Here is a 6336-nt window from a genome sequence, read left to right on the forward strand (position 1 = left end):
ATGGTAGGCATGGCAATGTCACATTTAAAGGGAAATGACTATAGAGATGGAAATAATTGATCCAATTTCAACCCACTGTACAAAGTCAAGATTAAATAAAGACTAATAGGTCTTTAATAAAGAACAAATAAAGACATGACGCTATGACCTTTTAGCATTCTTTCCAAATCTGATATTATATAATCCTTTTATCTTTAATATACAAAAGGAGTAAGACCATAAATTGTTCATGGTGAATTTAAATTTCCCATACCTCTAAGTTGGCAGTTCCTTCAATCAGCCACAATGCAAAACCATAGGTTCAACTTTCTGGAAATTCCTCTTTTCTATAGCATCCTGAGAACTTCAGTCTGTTCCTCTATTTAAACTTATGGTAGATCTCTGTTGCCCAGATGCCAAAACCTATCTTTAAACAGAGGTGAAGAACAAATTAGAATAATACAGAGCAAATGGAAATCTGTCTTTAGTGTTTATTGAGCACCTACCTTATACAAGGTTTGGGGGAAAGAGCTTGTTTCAACTACAGAATTTGAGAATCAGTGACAGAGTATTTTCCATGTCATTGTCTGGGGGGGGATTCCATGAATCTGCTTTATAAGTTCTTCAAATCCAGTTTTCCCTTCTCTATGGATAGCATGTCCCTGGGTTGAGCTCTCAGTTCTGATTTCTGACTCAACTGGCTCTCTCTGACTTTGGACCTGCGTGTACTACCATTGCTTCCAGACCATTTCTGGGGTTCTCATCTCTGTTGAATGGTATGGACCTGGGAACTTTGCTGATCATGTCTTAGGGAATGAGAGAAGGGATATAGAAGGGAAGGATAACTTTTCTGTCTACTATTGGATCAGTGAGGGAGAATTTCAGATTCTCATCCAACATTTATTGAGTACTTACTCCACACCAGAAACTATGCCAGGTGTTGCCATATATCTTCTAGTTTAATCCTAAGGAATCTATGGCCAAGATCAAGTGGAAAGTCTAGAGACTAAGCTTGTCACTCTCAGACTTCCATACAAAAAAAAATACCTTTCCACTTGATCTTGGTCAGAGATTCCTTAGGATTAAATTAGAAGATACTGTATATTCTTCCAAAAAAATTCTCTGAGTATTATTTAAGTGACCCTATCATAGATCTCTAATTCTTCAACCTAGAGGTAGGTGGATTTCTGAATTCTAAAGGAAAAGGTCATAGTCAATTAATGATGATTTCAAAAGCAAGCTAAAGGTGGTATAAATTAATGATAAAATAACCGAGGATTTTTTAGAAGGATTTGATTAATTGCTTTGTAATTATTAATTGCCTTTGTAGATGATAATCTATTTTGTTCATTAGGTTTTATCCACACCCAGGAGACTGTTTGTGACATAGAGCTGTCACACCGGGGACCAATAGAGGGAGCAGTGAGTTGGGACCTGTGAGGACAGGGCTTAGGAACCAGCAAGGTGGTTAGGTTGTCTATCTTTCTCCTCCAGAAAGGATCAGCTGCCCAGATCTCTCCATGTCCAAAGAGAGGTAGGGTGTTCACGTTGTCCATAGGCTGTGGTCAGCAGTTGTGAATTCCAATCAAAGAGATTGGGGTCCTTAGCAGTCTCAGTACAAGGAAGCAAAGCAGCCCATTTGGGTTTATGCAGAGGACCAGCCAGTCAATTGGCTATGTAAAGGGACAGCCTACCCTTGAAGGTGGGAAATAGGTAGTGATTGAGGGACAGATCCTCCTAAAGGGGGTCAGCTGCAAGACAAAATGCACTCACTTTAAAATCAGAGCTGGATTTTAATTCTGGCTCTAGTCTTTACTAGCAAACAATTTAGCTACTTTGAGCCTCAATTTCCACATCATAATAAGGACTGTGTTGAAGATATATCATGAATATTTTAAAGAGATGATATGTGTAAAGCAATCAGTTCCTGATATACAAAAGATGCTCAATAGGCCTGCTATCATTATTACTATGGTGATAATGATGTTGATCATTATGATTCAGAGCTGTATACCTTTTTGTGAAAATCATAGTGCAAAACAGTAGCAGAAGTGGGTAGCAGTGTAGGAGGATGTGCATAAAGTCACCTGTTCTTGGGCACCTGTGGAAGGGTTTGCTGTACATCCAGCTCAGAGCAACAGATCAAGTTTTGCCTTACACTTCCCCACATCATGCTTAGTAGAGGCTCTCCTGTGATAATGCCAGGTCTGATTCACATCAGTGTGGAAATGGGCAGGTGTGGGCTGCAGGTGGCAGGGCTTCAACACCCACAGCCAGTCAGGGCATGCTTAGGAGCAGGCAGGGAATGAAAGATTTGCCCACCCCCACTCCCCACCTCCACTGCTCTAAGGCAAGCCCTTCACTAAAGAACACACTGTCATTTAGTAAGTAATGAACAGTATCTCAAGCAGCATCTCTTGCGTGGCATTGTCTTTTAAATAACTCAGAGGACTTGCTGAAGGTTGCGTGCTAGTCTGAGATCACTGCCAGCAGCAGGCTTATATAGCTTATCTCTTCCTCAGCTCACAAACAGGTTCCTCGGAAGAATGGATGACATTGATATAAAAAGACAAATTATTTATTACTAGAGGCAGATAGTGGCAGAAAAAGAACAGAGATGATTTGTAATGACCCAGGTAAAAATGCAGATAATTAATAATAATAGTAAAAGCAATGATAATAAGAATAGCAATAGCAATAAGTATTATTACTAATAGTAGTAATAGTGATAGTAATAGTAAAACAATAATATTTTAGTATAAAAATAGTAAAGCAATAATAATAGAAATAATAATAAAAGCAATAATATATTTTTTCCTTTCTAAGAAACCATTGATTGTGATATTCACTGCCAGTTGAAGAAAAGCTTATTCTAAAGATGGCTGGTGCTAAAGGAGTTGTATATTCCGATTTAAGAATCAGTAAAAGGAAAAATATTTTAGTAAATATAGTGGCTCATATTTTTGCACACTTACTGGGTTCCAGGCACTATGCTAAGTGCTTTACATGACTTATTTAATTATCACAACAAATCTGAGTAGCTATTGAATAATAATAATTTTACAGATGAAGAAACAGAGGCTGCACATGTGGATTAGTTAAGGTAACGCTGTAACAGATAAAGCCTGAAATCTGAATGGTGTCTTCCAATAGAATTTTACTTATCAATCATATAAAGTTCAATGTCAGGGAAAGAAGGTGGTGGTGGTGGTGGTGGCAGTGGGAGACCACATAGTCATTCAGAGATCTAGGCTGAGGAGGCGTCACCATCTTCAACACATGGAGGTCCTGTGGCCCTAGGCATCAATATTCTGTCAGAGACAGGGGAAGAGACAGCAGAGAGGGTGATTTTATGGGCCAGGACAGGGAGTGACATATATCACTCCTACCCATATTCTCTTGGCCAGAACACGTTCACATAGCCCTTCCTAGATTTAATAAAGGCTTCAGAATGCAATTGCTGGCTATGCAGCTGCTTCCTAACAGCAGCTCAACTCTACAGAAGAAAAGGATAAATCTGACGGACAGCAGCCGCCCTGCCACATAAAGGCTAAGTAGATTGCAGAAGGTCACACAATTAGCAAGTGACAGGGCCAGGATCTAAACACACGGCTGTGATCCTAGCATCTACATTCTGCATGAGGATGAGAAAGTTGATGTGTAGAGAAAAGCATGTGTGTTGTTGTTTTTAATTTGCCTTTATTCTCCACCACAACTTAAGAAGCTCAAAGAGACACACTATGCCCTGCTGCCTCTTTCTAAAGAAGAAAATTGCCTAGAAGATGCATTGTGTTTTCCCCCCAGCAAATTGCATAGAGTGACACTCTGAAGCCAGAGCTCAGTGCTTTGGGAAGAAACACAAGAAATGTACAATGAGCTCATTTTCTGAAGAAACTGAGAAAACAATTTAAAAACAACCACCACCACCAAGTTAACTTGAAAACAACTTAAAAACAACCACCATCACCAAGTTCACATAGAACTTGGGCAAGTGTGATATTTGGAATAATGATATTAGTAAGAAATAGTGCCTACTCTGTACTAGTTAACCTGGTGATGGTGGTTGTTTTTAAATTGTTTTCTATTCTGTCATTGCTACCCTAGTTACTTGTGGATCATGTATGTGCAAATCATTCTTCTGACTGTTTCACATGAATGCTCTGAGTAAATTTTTCACATAGAACTTGGGCAAGTGTGATATTTGGAATAATGATATTAGTAAGAAATAGTGTCTACTCTGTACTAGAATCTTGCCTAATTGTCTCTCATATATAATCCCATTTAATCCTATCCAAACTATTGTAAATTCTATCTCAATTCATAAAACTTCATGATATAGGTATTATTATTATTATTATTATTTATAGTTTACAGATGAGGAAACTGAGGCTCAATACAGTTAAATAACTTGCCAAGTGTCATCCCGGTGGTGTGACTCCAGAGTCTACACTATTACTCACTACTCTTTACTCAGAGCCCCTCCTGCCACTGGATCATACACATAAGCAGAATGAAGAGATGGGAGCATTGGAGACCTTACATTAATGGAGAGCCTACTAGGATACAGGTATTTTATACATGTGAGCACATACTAGCTGTTTTTCATAGTCTCATAGTTTAACTCTGTTTTAGCCTTATTGCTAATGATGTTCAAAATTTAGCCCTTCACAAGCTTCCATAAGAAATCAAATCAGGCCACAGACTTATTTGGCCAGAGAAAGAAATTAGGTTGCCCTTAAAAAACCCACATGTAGGAGCTCCCTGGCCCACCTGCTACTATACTTTCTACCCATTTTCTTTTTTTTAAATATATGTTATTGATTTTTTACAGAGAGGAAGAGAGAGGGATAGAGAGTTAGAAACATCGATGAGAGAGAAACATCGATCAGCTGCCTCCTGCACACCCCCCACTGGGGATGTGCCCGCAACCAAGGTACATGCCCTTGACCGGAATCGAACCTGGGACCCTTGAGTCCGCAGACCGACGCTCTATCCACTGAGCCAAACCGGTTTCGGCTTTTCTACCCATTTTCTTCAGTTCAGCAGCAGAAGGCTTTCTTCTTCTTTTTAAAATAATTTTAAATTCTTCATTGTTGAAACTTTTACATATGTCGCCTTTTTCCCCATTGACCTCTCCCTGCCCACTCCCGCCCCCCCCAGCACATGCCTGCACCCCCTATTGTCTGTGTCCATTGGTCATGCTCATATGCATGGATACAAGTCCGTTGATTGATCTCTTACCATCCCACCCCTCACCCTCCCCTATCTTCCCTCTGAGGTTTGATGGTCTGTTGGATGCTTCTATGTCTCTGGATCTATTTTTGTTCATCAATGTAAAAAACAAAGAACTCTTATCATTTGCAACAGCATAGATGGACCTGGAGAGCATTATGCTAAGTGAAATAAGCCAGTCAGAGAAAGATAAGTATAACATGATCTCACTCATTTGTAGAATATAATGAACAATATAAATTGAGGCTTTTATTCTGCTTGAAGTCGGAGTACCGCAAGTGTATCAAGAGGCATCTTCTCAACATAGAAATCTTCTTATACTATAATTCTATCTCTTACTAGCTTCTAAATAGATAAATTGTCCCCAAATACTATGATAAATAGATAAATTTCCCCCAAATACTATACATGCTATCTTGTTCAATTTTAACAACACATTAAAATTGAACATACTAAATAGATAAACTGTCCCCAAATACTATACATGCTATCTTGTTCAATTTTAACAACACATTAAGGGTAAGAATTAGTCTCTCCATTCTGTAAATAAGCGAACTGAAGCTCTGGGAGGTCAAAGAACCTGCTTCAGATCACACAGCTAGTAAGTGGCAGCTTGAATTCTCATCTCTCTGACTTCAGATCTAGAGCTTTTTGCCTTATACCATACCTTAAATTATTTGGGTCCAGACTATGGCTTGACAAACATGATCCATGGGCCAGTCTTGTTTGGAACTGGTCCACATTCTCTAGAAGTCAGCCAGGATGTCCTTCAAGGGCAGAATCAAGTCAGCTGAGGGAGTGAGTACATTTGCCTAAGATGGTCAGAGTCAGAAAAGAGTCAGTACTAGAAGGTTGCAGTAAAAGCAGAGTGGGATCTTAGGGAAGAATTTGGACAGAAATACCAGGTGAAGTTAACCATGAGGAGCTGGGCCCAGGAGTAGGAGTGACTAGACTTGGCAGGTTGGGTTCTGCATCCCCTACTGGTGAGGCAGATGTCAGTTTTCTCAGCAGTCGGGTGTGAGACTGCCAAACATGACGAGGTCAATGAAACACTTCTGTTCATGTGATCTCTGTATAGCATGCTCCATGTTCCAGCCCCAGAGGGCACCAGATGTGTGTCTGTTC

This window comes from Cnephaeus nilssonii (genome assembly GCF_951640355.1).
Source record: "Cnephaeus nilssonii genome assembly, chromosome: 13".
Lineage (NCBI taxonomy): Eukaryota > Metazoa > Chordata > Mammalia > Chiroptera > Vespertilionidae > Cnephaeus > Cnephaeus nilssonii.